The sequence below is a fragment of the Procambarus clarkii genome, chromosome 90 (genome assembly GCF_040958095.1).
Source record: "Procambarus clarkii isolate CNS0578487 chromosome 90, FALCON_Pclarkii_2.0, whole genome shotgun sequence".
Taxonomy (NCBI): Eukaryota; Metazoa; Arthropoda; class Malacostraca; order Decapoda; family Cambaridae; genus Procambarus; species Procambarus clarkii.
This window is the reverse complement of record NC_091239.1, coordinates 2285777-2303128: the sequence shown is the minus strand read 5'-3', so window position 1 is coordinate 2303128 and position 17352 is coordinate 2285777. Positions and strand designations below refer to the sequence as shown.

The 17352-nt window shown below is 42.7% G+C and overlaps 1 long non-coding RNA gene across 3 annotated transcripts in view; it reads left to right on the top strand.

The window, feature by feature from the left end:
- Positions 1-7537: 7537 nt before the first annotated feature.
- The window catches only part of LOC138359243 (uncharacterized), a 254648-nt gene continuing 244833 nt past the window's right edge, over positions 7538-17352 (top strand). Inside the window, exon 1 of one of the 3 annotated variants that reach the window (XR_011225862.1) lies at positions 7538-7696. This is a non-coding gene — a long non-coding RNA (uncharacterized lncRNA). The remainder of the gene's footprint in view (positions 7697-17352) is intronic. The other 2 variants (XR_011225861.1, XR_011225860.1) reach the window with 2 other exon arrangements.

Below are 17352 nucleotides of genomic sequence, written 5' to 3'. Positions count from 1 at the left end.
TGAAACGCCTCTTCCTTGAGCACTTTTCTTCTCACTCCCACTACGTTCCCATCTTCACCGACGGGTCAAAGTCTGCTGACGGTGTGGGCTACTCTGTTGTTTTTCCTGACCACACTTATATGTGTCGCCTTCCTCCGGAGGCTAGCATCTTCTCAGCAGAACTCTATGCTATTCTCTATGCTCTTCGTCTCCTGCTTTCCCGGGGGCAGTCCTCCTTCGTGGTAGCACTTGACTCTCGAAGTGCCCTCATGGCTTTAGGGTCCTTTAATCCAGTCCACCCTGTGGTCATCGAGATTCAACATTGGCTGTTTCGTATCTCGATTAAATTTAAGTCAGTTGCGTTTTGCTGGGTTCCCAGCCATGTTGGTGTCTCTTTAAATGAGCGTGCAGATACTGCCGCTAAGGACGCTATCCGAACTTGTCCCATCTCCCATAAAGGTGTTTCTTATTCCGACTTTTACCCAGTTATACATGCCTCCATCCTTGCCCGTTGGCAGCGTTGTAGGTCTTCTGTTATTGGTAACAAACTGCGTACTCTCAAGAGTCGTGTGTCCCAGTAGCCTTCCTCCTTCCACTATAACCGACGGTGGGAAACAGCTCTGGCTAGGTTATGTATTGGCCATACCCGTTTAACTCACGGTCACTTAATGGAGCGCCGCCCTGCTTCTTATTGTCCAAATTGCATTGTCCCTCTTATGGTCGTACATATCCTTGTTGAATGTCCTGACTTCCAGGACGAGCATATGTCTTGTTTTCCGACTGTCCCCCGCGGTCGCTTGTCCCTCAATAGAATTCTTGGCGACTCTGATACTTTTGATGTCGTTCGCCTTATGCGTTTTTGTTCTCGTATTGGCATCCTTGGTGATATTTAGCGCCTTCTGATTATCCCGCACATTTGATGGTGCTACATAGCCTTCCCGGTTTGGTGCCTTCTATTGATAATTACTTACATTCTTACTCACCTTCCACTGCGTCTTACACGCCAATAAGCATTCAACCACTCCCCTTATATAATCATGTGTGATCACCATGAACCTCAGTTCTGCTCCTAGAGGCTCACTACCATGTATAACTCAAGGTTGTCCAAAATAGTCAAGGCTCTTCGGCAGTCCTCACAAACTGCTGAACAATGAAGTTCTCATCAAACACCAGTGATGCTTCACCACTGATCCCACAGACACGTGAAACTCCTCTTCACTGCTCTTTTACACAGCGTGAGGTCAGCTCCTCACTAAGGGGTTCTGCTCACCCACAGAGTTCAGCTTCCACTTCTCCAGCCTCGAAGTTTCCTTCATTAACTTCTTCCCTGGCCTTGAAGTTCCTCCATCAACTCCTCCCCCAAACAAATCTGCATTTCCATTGCCGATATCCATTGCCATGGATACCTGATCAACCAGGCTGTGACTCATACGTCAGGCTGCGAGCAGCCGCGTCCAACAGCCTGGTTGATCAGTCCAGCAACCTGGAGGCCTGGTCGACGACCGGGCCGCGGGGACGCTAAGCCCCGGAAACACTTCAAGGTAACCTCAAGGTAAGGTAGGTAACAATAAAAATGTTTCCCCACTAAAACATAATTAAATGTATTCACAGAACATAAATCTATTCCATCCGTCATCTCTTTAAAATTTAACATGTTGCGAAAGTCCTCCCCCCATATGGGCGAGTCCATGCTCGACGTTGGCTGCCGTCGCCGCCACTAAGCTTACCTCTGTCAGTCACCCACTGACATTCGGCAAGGGCGGATGCGTCGCCGCCCTCTCCAGCTAGTTCCCTCATCTTTACTCTCTTAATTCAGCTTACTGCCTTAATAAAACGTATGTACTATATTCATAAACACATGCCATGATTGTTGGGAACAAGATCAAACACAGACAATCGTTAACAACTGCTTAAATAGGCTTACGACAGAAATTTTTGACTTGAGGACCATACTCACTGAAGCTGAACATGCTCACATAGGCCGCTCACCAAAATGCTTCAGGACTGCTTCACAAAGCTTCCTGCAGTCCCCGACTTGAGTCCACAACGTTTCCAAACCGTCTCCACAACAGAATCGCCTGCTCACTTCCTTCCTCTTGAAGGTACAACGATTAGAGTTTCACCAAGGAGTGGCCAAACACTCACTTCCAGGCCACCTCTAATTATCAAATTCACAGAGATGGTGTACTAAGTCCCCCAACAGCTTCTTCACACTTGGTGACAAGTATTCTTCACCCCAGCACCAACACAGAGTGTTGGTGCTGGAGTGAACCTGTAATGAGGTTCTTCCTCATTACAGGAGATCAACACAGTACATCCACCTCTGATGACAGTTGCGACTCAAGTGAGGTCAAGATGTCCAGTTACCCTCATATCATGTCAGCGTAATATCGACATCTCCCTCCATGTCAGTTATTTACATGTTCATCCTCTGCTCATAATCTAAAATTAGTCACCGACATTTATTGCATAGATATATATATATCTTTTCTCTGACCTCTCAATAGGGTTTAGTAGGTGGAATAACTATCAGGCAGGTAGACTCGTTTTTTCAGGCTGCCTGGGGTCATAACATTACTCACTACTAACAACAAATTAATCTAATCATTCGAAGGAGGAATATCGGTGTTCATCTGTTCTAAATATTGGACTTCGACCCGTGAGCAGCCCTCCCGGGGAATAATGTCGGAAACCCCGACACCTGTTGTGTAAATAACTAATTACCCCAAGAAATAGTGTTTATTGATACAGAAAATATAACACCTTGGAACTTCCGTCAATAGAAAATGGGATATTATTGCCATATGTGGCTATTAATTCACCAGCTAATTCTGTTGGGAACATTCTTAATACAGCAGTCTTTTGGACTGTAATAATCATAAAACTTTTGTACTTGAATCAACTTAAAATTAAATTATTAGTACCAAAATTGAGTAAATGGGACCTTTCTACCACTTTTTGACATCTGCACAAGAGAGCCAGGGCATCAGTGGGAGAGGGCCACCAGCAGTAGTCAACCATTGTTAATTTTAACAACAGGTTGCTGGAGCAGAACAGCTCCAATATTCTCCCTTGGACAGCTGTGTTACAGAAGTAAAGTGTTGCTGTTATCCACACACAGCTACGTCTACTATAAGGGAAGTGAATTACCGAAACCCGTTTATTATCTTTACATTCCTGGCCAGTTATGTTAGGTATATAGGGCAAACCGGTAGGCACATGATGCAGTGACCAGCAAAGAGTAATATTCTCATCTCATTATTTAAATTAGCAATATTTCCTCTGATATAGCTGTCATATATATAGGATTATTGCTACTATGTAAGTGCCCTTTGACAGGAACAATGAAGAGGAAGCAGAAGAGTTATTTGGTACACCAGTATATGGTGCTGATGCCAACCTCAAACACAAGGATTTGATTATTTGGTGTGATCATCCTAGTTCATAACTGGTGGACCAGGCCTACCTACAATAAGATAAAGTCTCCCCATTTTAATTAATATATGTAGTCTAATACTGTAGTGAATGTCTGCTAATCAATCATATTTATTAACTACATAAACCATAACCCCCCCCCCCCCAATGTGTAAGGAGACCGATTTGTGAGACACTTTAGAAATATAGTCCACTTTTAACCATCATACAATTTCCTATCGAGATAATAAATTAACGTAGAATATAAATAAATATAAATCTCACAGGTTGGTTCCCCACAGTATTACCTAACCTTCTCTCCAGTCATCACTGGTATTATCTTACCTTCTCTCCAGTCATCACAGGTATTATCTTACCTTCTCTCCAGTCATCACAGGTATTATCTTACCTTCTCTCCAGTCATCACAGGTATTATCTTACCTTCTTTCCAGTCATCACTGGTATTATCTTGCCTTCTCTCCGGTCATCACTGGTATTATCTTACATTCTCTCCAGTCATCAAAGGTATTATCTTACCTTCTCTCCAGTCATCACTGTTATTATCTTACCTGCTCTCCTGTCATCACTGCTATTATCTTACCAATTAGTGATGGTAAAATCTTCTCACAGACATAATACCATTTGATAAAAACCCACTGTTATTTAATTTTGAAATTTATGTAAGTAATTTACACCAATTCTTTTGCACTCTCCTGGGCACTTAATCAAGGTCTGAGTGTGTGATTAGGACGAGACTTACAACTGAACGTCTAATATGGCTGCTATCCTGGGTCCAGTCCTCTTATTCTTCTTGACCGCCTGACTATGTAACCTCTAATCCCAACTGGCGATCTACCTGCGGCAATGCCTTCCATGGAAATATGGTCATTTTTTTCTGTAATCCTGCTATTCTGGGAACTTGAGTTGTTATTAATGGAGGTGTTCATCCGGATGCTAGCTATCATAACCCTCCCCATAACCTAAAGAACGTGGCTAATGGGACTGCTTTCATTCATCCATTTATTGAGATCTAATTTTAATTCACTCTGAATAATTTTCCTAGTAAATCTATTCTCTAAATAAATCCTTTTGTTACCAACGAAAGTATTCTGAGTATTTATTAAAACCCCTTTCACTACCCTTCTAGTTCTAATATTACTACTTTTATAGATTATTTCACATGTCTTAAAATCCTTATTGTGATCTTTTTCCCAATTATGGTTAGTTATAACATTGTTACCAGCCATAATTCTACACACTTTTTTACGTTCTTCTATTCTGATCTCCAGTTTATGCTCTGTTTCCCCCACATACACTTCATTACAATCTCTACAAGGTAATATATAAACGCCGCCTAGATTACTATCCTCTCCTACTCTATTCTTACTAATCCTTTCCCTAATTGTATTAGGGTAATTGAAAACGATTTTAGGATTTGTATCCGCTACTTTACGGGTCAGTGTACTTAAAAAGAGGGTTATAAGGCAATTTCAAAACTAATTTCTTATTAGGATTCCAAGGGCGTCTCTCAGTTTTAGTGACAAGGATGCCTTTAACTTCACTATTTTTTTCAATGAACCACGAGAGATAACCTAAGTTCAAAAAACTCTTGCAAAAAACTCCATATTTCAGTTGCATATTGACTTGGGGACCATTCAAGCTTGTTCCCATTTGTGTTGCTCACGTGACCCCAGAAAATGAGGTGATTCGATGAAATATATATGACCAACATAACCACCAAATGCTGTCGGGACATTGGGGATATAGGCTCGGCTACTAATGACTTTTGTACAGTCACGGTGGTTGGGTGGTTAAGGTATCAGGTACGCCAAGTAAGTAATAATCAAACGAAGACACCAAACAGGGAAGGCTATATAGCACCATCAAATGTGCAGAATAATCAGAGGGCGCTAAATATCACCAAAGATGCGAATACGAGAACAGAAATGCTTAAGGCGAATGATATTAAAAGTATCCAATTCACCAAGAATTCTATCGAGGGACAAGCGACTGCGGGGGACGGTCGGAAAACAAGACACACATTCATCCCGGAAGTCAGGACATTCAACAAGGATATGCACGATCGAATGAAGGACACTGCAATTCGGACAATAAGGAGCAGGGCAGCGCTCCATTAAGTGACCATGAGTTAAGCGAGTATGGCCAATATGCAACCTCGCCAGAGCCGTTTCCCATCGCCAGTTACAGTGGTAGGAGGACGGCCATGTGAACACATAACTCTTATGAGTACACAGTTTGTTTCCAGTTACAGAAGACCAATAAGCTTGCCAACAGGTGAGGATGGAGGAATGAATAACTGGGTAAAAGTCGGAATAAGGAATACCTTTACAAGAGATGGGACAAGAGCGGACACTTTCCCTAGCGACAGCATCCACACTCTTATTCACAATGGAGCATCACATCCCGCCAGCCGCCCACCAAGCCCCCCTCATGGCAACAACAAACCGGACAGGGAGGGGGGCCAGGTACGCCAAGATGCAGAGTGCTCCTGGCTGTCTGGGTTCGAATCCTTCTGGGGTGTGGAGTTTTCAGTTGTCTTATTTAAATATTTAAGTTCAGCTTGTTGGCAAGACGGTCACAAATCATATTAGCTCTTAGATAAATACCGGTGAGTACACTTTGCTTAACTAAATTAGAATGATATGAGAAAAAATTGTATATGTACATTTCCTGTAAGTAGGGAATGTAAACTGATTGTTGCTTCTACCTACCATGCAGTCCGAAAAGGGGAGTTCTTTATTAAGATAATTTCAATTTCCATTGTAAATTGCAAGTAATTGAGACCATCAAAATACCTATGTAGGTTCTCAAAATCTCCGCCAAATATAACGAAAACATCATCAACATATCTTAACCAGGCTCTGGGACCTTTCCCATCTATTATTACTGTGGGTGCTAATTGTGATTCAAAAAACTCCATATATATATATATATATATATATATATATATATATATATATATATATATATATATATATATATATATATATATATATATATATATATATATATATATATATATATATATATATATATATATATATATATATATGTCGTACCTAGTAGCCAGAACTCACTTCTCAGCCTACTATGCAAGGCCCGATTTGCCTAATAAGCCAAGTTTTCCTGAATATATAAACTTTCAAGAATAGGAAAAAGGAAGAACCCATAGACACCCCAAACTTTTGTTTATAAACCTACCCGTCAAAATTGAAATAAGTGTCTTCTACACAGATATTAATCAGATGAAAGAATAAACTTTTAGCGATCGGAGTAACAAAATTACATTCTACCTCTTGTGCGCAAAGAAACTCTAATATTTTATGTAAAGGCATATTGGTAAAAAAGTGAGGTAACATCAAAACTAATCATTTTTATTTTTTTCTGTAGGGCCTTTGCTCCTAACTTTTTCAATAAAATCCCGAGTATGAATAATATGTGCTTCTGAGAAGTTGCCTAAGTATGCACCTAAAATATTTGCTAGCCAAAGAGCTAAGTTTTTTTTAGGAAATTTTAAACCAGAAACGATAGGTCTAAGAGGGCAGCCTTCCTTATGGCTTCCACAGAAACAATAAAATTGGTTAGTACCTTAAAGGGGTATGGGTATATGTTTTATGACTGTGGTCATTCTTAGAAAGTGGGAATGGGTGGGAGGACAGCTGGTAGGAAGAGGGTGTGGTTATAGGTGGGAGGACTTTGGGCTGGCATAGTGTGTGGGGAATGGGTGGGAAGAATTTGGGCGGGTATGGAGTTTGGGTATGGTTGGGAAGGCTTTAGGCGGGCATGAAGTGGGAAGGCCATGGGTGGGCATTGAATATGAACTGAACCCCAAATGTAGTTCAATTCACTCAGTGACACAGTTTGATAACGCCTCAAAGGTTACCAGAGAACAGTGTTGTGGCCTCAACACTGTGACACACAGTAGGATAACGTGTCAGAGGCTGCCAGTAAACAGTGTTGTGGCCTCAACACTCAGAAGAACGTCTACAATGTAACACTTGGTCTAAGGCCTACTCGCATATATTAAGGCTTAATAAAAATAACATCTATAAAAATAATGTTTAAATTACTTTGTAAGTTATTTGTGACAAAGACTGACGAGTGTGTTCGGTCATATGAATGACGTCACACAAGTAGTTTGGCCATCAGGCCATGCTGGCCAACTGGCGCGGCTGTCAGTGTGACGCGAACCGTGGTGGAGGAAGGTGCTGGTCTGTAGGCGGTGTATTGCTGGCTAAGTTATTCCCTTGAGAAGATTTGTCCAAGCTTGTTAACTCTCAAGGCAAGTAAATGGTCGCGTATTATTATTTTACAACTTGATTATGTCTTTTGATGGCCGGATCTTTGTTTTGGAATGTCCGTATTGTTGATAAAGCGTAGAGTTAGACATTGTTTCCCGTTTAATACACAGCTTTAGTGGCAGTCAATTATCTAGAACAATGTGCTTTATTCTGAACACTTGTGATGCAGCTGCCTTTTAGCGCAGTCTATTATAAGGGAAAGTTGACTTGTTTATGGTGTTAAACTGGCACTTTACACTTGGCGAGTTGCCCCGAGATTGTGGGTAGTTAGGGCAGCGTTAGTGAGGCTCCAGTGAGGTAACTCGTACCATGGATTAACTAGTGACCGCTCTTGCTTTACTAGTTCCTCTTTTACACAAATGTTTAATGTTTTTGGTAAAATATACATAAAAATCCATATGATTTGTGTTGCCCTTGTTGGAAGTGAAGAATAGCCCATGACGTGGGGGCCACATTAACCCTGATCAGGTCCTCGGGCATGAATAGTGTAAAGAAACGTTATTGGATGACGTAGCTTCGCTACTTAGCGTCAAGAGACCGTTGCTTATACCAGTTTGGTTTAATAAAGTAGCTGCCTCATATGGACTAATATCTCTGCAGTTTTATTTGACTTAAATGTTAAAATTGTAATTAATAAAGGGATTAAATATGAAGTGTAACTAGTACTCGGTTGTTGTATTCACTGTTGGGCTTGCGAGGATTGAGCTTTGAATCTTTCGTCCCGCCTCTCATCCGTCAATAAACTGGTGTACAGATGCTTGAGCCTGCTGGGCGATATCAAATCTACATTTGAAACTGTGCTACACAGTTAAAACTACATAGAAACTAAATTTGAAAAACTGCCTCTACCACATCACTGCCTAATGCACTCCATTTGTTAAATGGTAATTAACTGACAAAATTTCTTCTAAGGTTTTCCGTGGCTCATGTGGGTTCTAAGTTTCCACCTGTTCCCTTGTTCGTGTATCACGCGTGCTAAATAATTTTTGTCTGCCCTGTCATTTCCCCTGAGAATTTTGTAGGTGGTTATCATGTCGCCCATTACTCTTGTCTTCCAGGGATGGAAAACAGATTATTTTTCTTGATGTTAGGTTTATCTCCCTTAGCCTTTCTTCGTAGCTCATACCTCTGTTCTGGGGCTAATCTGGGGGCATACCTCTGAATCTTTTCTAACTTTGTCTTGTGTTTAACTAGGTATGGACTCCAGACTGGAAGGTCATACTCCAGGATTGACCTGGCATGTGGTATACAAGGTCCTGGACGATTCCTTAAGTTTTTAAATGCAGTTCTTATGTTGGCCAATCTAGCACATGCTGCTGATTCTTCTCCCATTGCCTAATTTTATTACTTTACACTTTAAGTTGAACTTTAGTATCCATTTTCTAGACTTTTCTACGGGCTCACCATAGCCAGTGCTATTGGAACTTTTGTTCTAAGTAGGTTTGTTGGCATTTCCCTCCAGATGTTCTTAGAGCCTTTTCCTAGCAATCTTGCCCATCAACTTGCATGGTATACAAGTAGGGAAACTTGCCTGTACTTCAGTGCCTTTTGCCTGTCACCCTTTTTGTATATTGGGACTACGTTCTTCCAGCTTTTCGATAGGTCTCCAGTTCCCAGTGACCTGTTATATACAATAGTGGCACATTTAGTGCTTCTGCTCCCTCTTTTAGTATCCATGATGAGATTCTATCAGGCCCAACAGCCTTAGTCACATTCAGCTCCAACAGATTCCTTTTGACCTCATCACTGGTGAGCTCAAATTCCACAAAGGTTGCTTGGTTTGTCCCTGCCTCATTTAGGGCAGGGGCTTCTCATTGTTTTATTGTGAAGACTTGGCATCTCTTGTTGAGCTCTTCACACACCTTGTCATTCTCTTGTGTATGTTTTCCCGTTTTCTCAGTTTCGTCACTTGTTCCTTCACTAGTTTTCTTCATTATGTGGCTGTGTAGCAGTTTTGCTTTTCTTAGCTTCACTCGTGATGTTATGTTCATACTGTGTCTGCTTCTGTTATGATCTCAGCCTACAGGAGAAACGAGTCTCCCTCCTTGAGAGTTATTCATCAAGCCTGACCTGATTAGAAGGTCTAGCAAATATTGAGGTGATAACCCATATGTAAAATAGTTGCTTGGATATGATAAACACTTTAAGATTATGGGCAGTGTAGAAGAAAACAGATAAGTGACTGGCTAGGAGATGTGGACATTTTGCTGGAGGCGTGAGGCTCGCTTCTGGAGGGGCTGTGACCTCACTTGAGTGCCAGACATCGCAGGGGAAAGCCGCGCTCCGTTGAGCTCCCATCATAAGGGAACCCCTAGTGATATATCTCGAAGAGAAGAGAAGTATGCAGACGTGCCAGCTGTGGAACTGAGCTGGGAACGTTGTGGTCTCAAGTCCTGGTCGAAGGGAAGAGTTTTAAACCGCCCAGAGGCATTATTGTGGGCCGTGGAAGCGCCTTGACCAAGCTCTGTCAGAGGGATAGCGCCCTCGACCAGACGATCTGTGGTAAGCACAGTATACGCCAGTTCATAGTGATTGCTTGTAGTTGGTCGTGTGCCCAGCGACAGTAGCAATGTTTATTTATAAGTTAGACATGTTTTAATAAGGCAGAAAGCCTAAAATAAGAGTGTGAAGAGGGAGGAACACGGAGCGACGTCCATCCCCTCTGAGCGCTGGCAGGTGACTGAGAGCTCCCGACGGCGAAGGCCCCTCCCTGAGTGAGTGAGGCGGAGTGAGTGAGGACCGCCGCCGGGCGAGGTGGAGTATGGACCCGCCCAAAACGGGGGAGTCCACTCTCACTGTATGTAGAGGACAGATAGAGGTTTGAGGCAAGCATATTGTGTGGTTATTTTTGTTTGTGTTAAAGGGGAAACAATTTTATTGGAGTGTCGATGGGTTGCAGGTTTGTCTTTGGGGAAGAAGTTGCTGGGAACTTCGATGCCAGCACAGATGAAGTAGTTGATGAGACTCCAAGGTAGTGGAGCAGAGGACCTCGAGCTGTGAGGAGAAGCAGTGAAGAGTGTCACGTGCTTCTGTAGAGGTGGTGAAGCACCATAGTTGCTCGAGGGAACTTCATGATGTAGCAGCCAGGAGAGCTGTGGAGGACTCTAGCAGAAGGGTGAAGCACCGTAGTTGCTCAAGGAAACTTCATGATAGCAGCCTGGAGGAGCTGCAGAGGATCCTGGTAGTGAAACCCGGAAGAACCTGAAGATACCAGGGTAGTGAACTTCCAGAGGTGGAAGGGAAGTTCTGGTGGATTACTTGTAGGGAGTTGATAGTGTTTGGTTGTCATTTGCGTGCAAGACGCAGTGAGAGGTGAGTGATTGTTGGCATTCTTATGTCAAGGAGTGTTTTATACTGAAGTTTAGAGTTACAATCGTAGGCTGGATTACCTACAGATGTATGCGTTCTAGGACTGATAGGGTGATCGATTGATCATTGCAGTGTAGCAAGGAACATTTATGCTGATATGTTATTGCATTCAAATGCTGATTTTCTTTGTACACATGTATAGATACATATATATATTCTCTTGCTGATGGTACAACAGTGTATGTAGACTCGATCAACTTGAGGAGGTTGATAGTATCAGGTGGTGAACCAGGTGATTGGATACCACTTGATAAGCTGATGATAGAGTTCTGATGATGTTGGATTGCAACCTGATTGTAATATTATAGAGTATAGGATTCATTATTATTATGTGTGTATGTATTGTGTATGTGCTCTGTCCAGTAAATGTATTCAAATTTGCTGGTATTTGACCTTGTCCTAGTGAGGCTTCCCATGAAATAGTACAGAAGGAGAGAGAGAGAGAGAGAGAGAGAGAACCAAGAACCACTGCTGTGGACAGGGTAGAAGGTAATACTAATAAGTCAAAGGGGGATTGAGGAGATCATATTACCTAAGGAGAGAGTGGGGAGTCACGGTGGCTCGAGTGGGTGTGTGCACATGTCAACGAGGCTAAGTGTTGGAGCCGCATCCCCTAAACGTGTGACGTTGAGCCCCTCTCCAAGAGCCAAAAGCGCCAAGGGTGATCTCCTAGTGAGGTATAAACACTCTACCGAGTTGTGGGTTGGGTTGTCCGCAGAGAAGGATCAACACGACAACACCACCAACCCACAAATCTATAATACTTCTCAGTATAAGGTACTCATTCCTGGCCCTCTGGTATCTCAACCTGCTCTTGGGTGTTCTGTTATTCCTGAAGTTTTTTAATGTTCATGTAATCAATTACTTAGCTACCTTACATTCCTGATTTAACCATTGATTCTTCTGTTGCTTTTCATCTTTCTCCTTTTGGGGTGGGATAAACCTGTCTGCAGCTTCCTGTCACTTCTGGGTGACGTAATCCATCCTATCCTGAACAGTCTTTCCTGAGTTCTGTTTCCTATGGTAAAGAATTGATGAATAAATATTCATACAAATCAATTGGAGCTAAATTGGCAACACTGAGCAGTATCATACTCTGTCTGGCAACGCTGCCTGGAGTTAGATCCACTGGTTACCTTTTGTAACAAAATTATTTCCCATAATGTGATTTAGAACCACTTGCCAAATGGTTACTAAGAGTTGAAAAAAATTGTTCAACACCCATGAGCACTCAGAAGTGAACGAGCAACGCATTAGTAACATTTGGGGATGTCCTCTCGGTGAGCTCCACACAAGAACTATTGTACTAAGTTCTGGATTATTTTCTCCACCCATATATGTCTGCGTGGTGTAATGGTAAGACACTCGCCTGGCGTTCCGCGAGCGCTATGTCATGGGTTCGTATCCTGGCCGGGGAGGATTTACTGGGCGCAATTCCTTAGATGTAGCCTCTGTTTAACACAACAGTAAAATGTGTACTTGGATGAAAAAACGATTCTTCGCGGCAGGGGATCGTATTCCAGGGACCTGCCCGAAACGCTACGCGTACTAGTGGCTGTACAAGAATGTAACATTGACATACTAGGCTTCTCTAGTCAAAGTTTTAATTGGAAAAAAAGCCTTGGCCTCTCTCAATAGTAGCCCTTATTCAAAGTACAGAAATGCATACTATGTTGTAATTTTACCTCTGCGACTAAATTAATTAATTTCCAGACAAATTAATTCTATAGGCATAAAGTAAGATTATAAAATCATACCAAATTGACTGAGTTATTTAAATGATCAAGAAGACAAATTGATTACTCAAGATGACCAACAAAAGTTAGTTACATAGCTTACCAATTAGAGCAGTTTGACTTAAGATTCTCAAAAAATTTAATGAATAATGACCAGACTACACACTAAAATGTGAAGGGACGACGACGTTTCGGTCCGACCTGGACCATTCTCAATCGACTTGAGAATGGTCCAGGACGGACCGAAACGTCGTCGTCCCTTCGCATTCTAGTGTGTGGTCTGGTCATCATACTTTAGCCACGTTATTGTGACTCATCGCCTTTAATGAATAACACTTAAAATGAAGGCACATGCTAATCAAACTGGGAGCAATGCTCGTGAGGAGTCTTGCTGAAGGGGGCATATCATTATAAATCGTTATAAATTAAAAGTTGTTCAATTTGCTTATAAATTTATTTATGAAATGGTTATAGAAAGGGCTGCAACTGGTCCAAGTTTCACCATCACACCCTAAACAGAAAAGGAGAAAAAAGTAAACGTATTATGCAACGAATGTTCAACATTCTCAAATAATCTCAGGGAACATATGTGTCAACTAAAATGTCTATGTGCTGTAGAAGCACAAACTCTTGTAATAATTGTAATATGTATGTGCAATATATTTATATTTTAATTTTTTTTTTTTTTTTTTTTTTGCCAATTTTTTTTTCTCGTTTGTTATCAAGGGATTTGCATGAAACTTGCACACCTTGCTCAATGGATGCCTATCTGCAAGGGTGCCAATTATGAACGAAATCTGTCGAAGTCAAGCTCAGCTACAGGTGGCCGAACTTGGATCTTTATTTTACTCTGGAAAGTAATTCACACCTTCAAAGTACTTCAGAGCTTTCATTTATTAATCAATTTACATGCAAATTACACCTTATATGTGGCGTTTGTGCTTCTACAACATGGCTTAGACATTTTAGTCCAAAGTCTATTTGTTGATTCTATAAAAATTTATAAATATCATATATTGCATATTTTTTAGAAGGGTGACTTTGAATAATTATATTATTGCACTAAACACTTTTTTGATAAAACTGATCACTAGACTCCTTTATTATGTGCTAAATCTAATATCTGAGTGTTATAGAAATGATTTTAGTTGACACATGTGTTCCCTGAAACTATTTGAAAATTCGTTGCATAATTCGTTGTTTATTTTTTTTCTTTCCTGTTTAGGGTGTGATGATGAAACTTGGACCAGCTGCAGCGCTTTCTATAACCATTTCATAAAAAAATTTATAAGCAAATTGAACCACTTTTAATTTTACAATATGCCCCCTGAAGGTGTGTAGTCTAATGGCGTCGCTAGCCTCACCACCTTGGTCACGAGTGGGAGCGTGAATTTTTATTTGACTTTTTTTTTATTCACCAATATATTAGTTAGTTGGTATGACGTTACCCAAGTAAATGTTAATGTAACACACCAGTTGTTCAAATCCAACAGGAGCCTTGATGACGGTTCGAACCTATGCGCTGGGTTTTTCCCAGGCGCGCTCTAGTTGACCTCTGCGACTAAAGAACTCTGCACCACATGGTCAAAAGAATTGGAACCTGCAGTATTACTACTCCCACAAGGGTCCTGAATCTTCTATTGAAGCCTAACTGGGGCTTCAATAGAAGCATAATTCCCTTATTCACTCGGGCCCTGTCAACCAGTAATTCTACCTTCAATACATGGAAATCCATTTAACGTGATGAGCCCCAGTTAGGCTTCAGTGATCCTTGTGGGTGTAGTAGTACTCCAGGTTGCAATTCTGTTGACCATGACGTGGTGCAGTCGACTAGAGCGGGTCTGGGAACACCCAGTGCATAGGTTCGAACCCTCATCAAGGCTCCTGTGGGATTTGTTTATTGAGGAGGAACTATCAAGGGAAAGCACCAAGCAATTACGACTATATGGCACGGGAAAGGGGTCAGGAGGAGGATTAGGGGTGTTTTTGTTCATTGATATATCACGCTAATGTGAATTCTGTGAAACAAATGTTATTAATTATGATTTCCTGATTTAGGAGATCGCATGTTAAGACTCGTCAGAAAGGCATCTCAGCCGCCCAGGTGGTGATGTCCTCTCAGTGAGCTCCACACAAGAACTATTGTACTAGGTTCTGGATTATTTTCCCCACCCATATATAAACATTCTGCACAATTATGATAAGTGACAGCTAATGGTAATGAATATATTCCTTGGAAAAACCTAGAACAAGGAAAGAGGGGTTGGGGCTATGATCTACATGCCAGATGCCTGGGATTCTTGACAATGGTGTCTACTCTTCTGCAAATCACTAGTATTAAGACAGTCACCTTCTGTTTCCTCTAGTAGCCTCTAGCTGGTGGTAGAGTCTGCCCCGCTGCTACTCACGATCACGTATATACCAATGGTGAGTGGGGAACTTGTCCTGTAGTTCCAGCACCCTTCACACCTTTTATGAGTTACCTTGAAACGGTCTTCTGACCGGCCACTGATGGCTGCAGTCCACTGATTGTCAATCACTTCAGGTCACACTCCCACTTTACTCATTTTAGGAATTAAACCAGTAATTTGTGCGTGGCAAAGAACACCTCGAAGAGTCGGAGATTTCTGCATACAGCCACCGTCCCAGCACGGCACTACAGTGTGTGTGTGTGTACCGGTAGGAGTAAGACTGGTAACAGACTCTATGGTGTGGGAGAGGTGTAAATCGTGGGTGCAGGTAACTCTGTGTAGTCAGGCTATCATCCAGTGTATACTGTAATCTCCACAAGAGTTCCACCTCTACGTTCACTTTGCTCGTATGTTGATGAGTACTCTAGGGTTTTCGCATCTCTGGCGACCTTGTCCTGCAAGGTCGCTGGAAGCTTACACATCAGGTAACCTCGCATCACTCTTCGGCACCTCAAAGATGTTGAATGATTCCGACGATGGAGTAGCAGGTGTTGAAAACACATTACCCTCTCGAACCGTATGTATTTTTTTTATCTCGATAAAAAAAAACTTGAACTGGCCACAGTCACTCCTGCAACTTGGAATTTGCTGAATCTGAACTCCTCGCCGATTGGCGATGAACAGGATTACATGACTGTACAGTTACGGGGAAGATAATGAAACTGCGAGGTGACCACTTGTTCCCTCGGTCCAGCCGCTTACGTTGACACAGGAGAGTCCCAGAATTGCCAATGGTCTGAGTTTCCCTCCCGGCCACGCGCAGAATTAACCACACTCCTCCAGGACGTTCTAGTCGGTCACACCTACGGACGTTTTCGTCTTTTCATTTACAGACACTTTGTAACGTGAAAATGTCAAAGTTCCTCAGTCGCCGGCATGTCCTATGTGCACAGGTGTTAAAGGTGAAGTTCTGACCCGGGAGACTATCCTGCACCACGACACCTGGCTTGTCACATGACCCTCGAGCATCATCTCTCCACTAGCTCACGCTGCTGGCAGGTGTCAAATTGTCGTGAAAACTCACCTCCACAAAGCCTGGTGTTGCTGTCCCATTCAGCGTCTCATTTATACATCTCTGGTCAGCGGCACACGCTGCTCACTGTTGGCCACTGGTCAGGATATCAGGCCCAAGCCACACAAGACAGGCAAGAATTAGGCAAGTTATCAAAATACTGGGCCGTGACGATCCACCTGCTCGCTTTACAAGTAGCGATAAACCAGCAACTGGACTGGGGGAAAGATGTACGTACCCTCACCACAGCCTGTCCAGCCGAAAAACATACATTGCAAGACCCCTCACTTTCTGAGAACAGCCATGTAGGAGGAAAGACGCCAATTCCCCTCCAATGTAAAGGGGTCTACGTCTGGGTTACGATGCTTCATGAATCACCATCCACAAATCATGTCCCTCAGGTCTACTGGTTTCAGGATCAACACCCCCCCTTTCTTCGGGCCACTGGGGGTGGGGGCCACCGAGCAGAACCAACGTGGAATCTACCTCACTCCGTCCCTGCTCCTCCACTACTCTCAACTACAGCCTCATCCCGTTCCCCAGCTCATCTTCCATTTTCTCCACTGGGTCCTCAAATACCATTGGACCACACCCTGGCAGCGCCCTAGCGTTTTTGCTTAGGGACTAGGTCAGCCGCAAGCGAAGTATCCCGAGGCCGTAGAGGGGGACGCGTACCCTCCGTTGGAGCATCAACCGGAAGCGCCACCTGAGAAGGGGGGGGGGGGGGGATCGCTACCCCTCTACACACACCACAGGGGAGATAGCCACACCAGGTGCACACTCGAACGCCAATGGGGATGTTACAGCCCTACTGGGGCGCAACCGGGTTCTTCTCTGATGGTAGTAGAGTTTTGGGAATCCGGCCCCAAGTTAGTAGAGGCTTTCAAGGGGTGTGTTCCGTAATGCAAGTCAAAGCTAAAGGGGAAGGGATACAAATATTTCAATTTTCCGATATATATTTACCACCACCATATATAAATAAATAAGTCGCACGCGGGGATTATTACTACACTTATGTACAGTTGCATCTTCCTCCGAAGACACTGGAT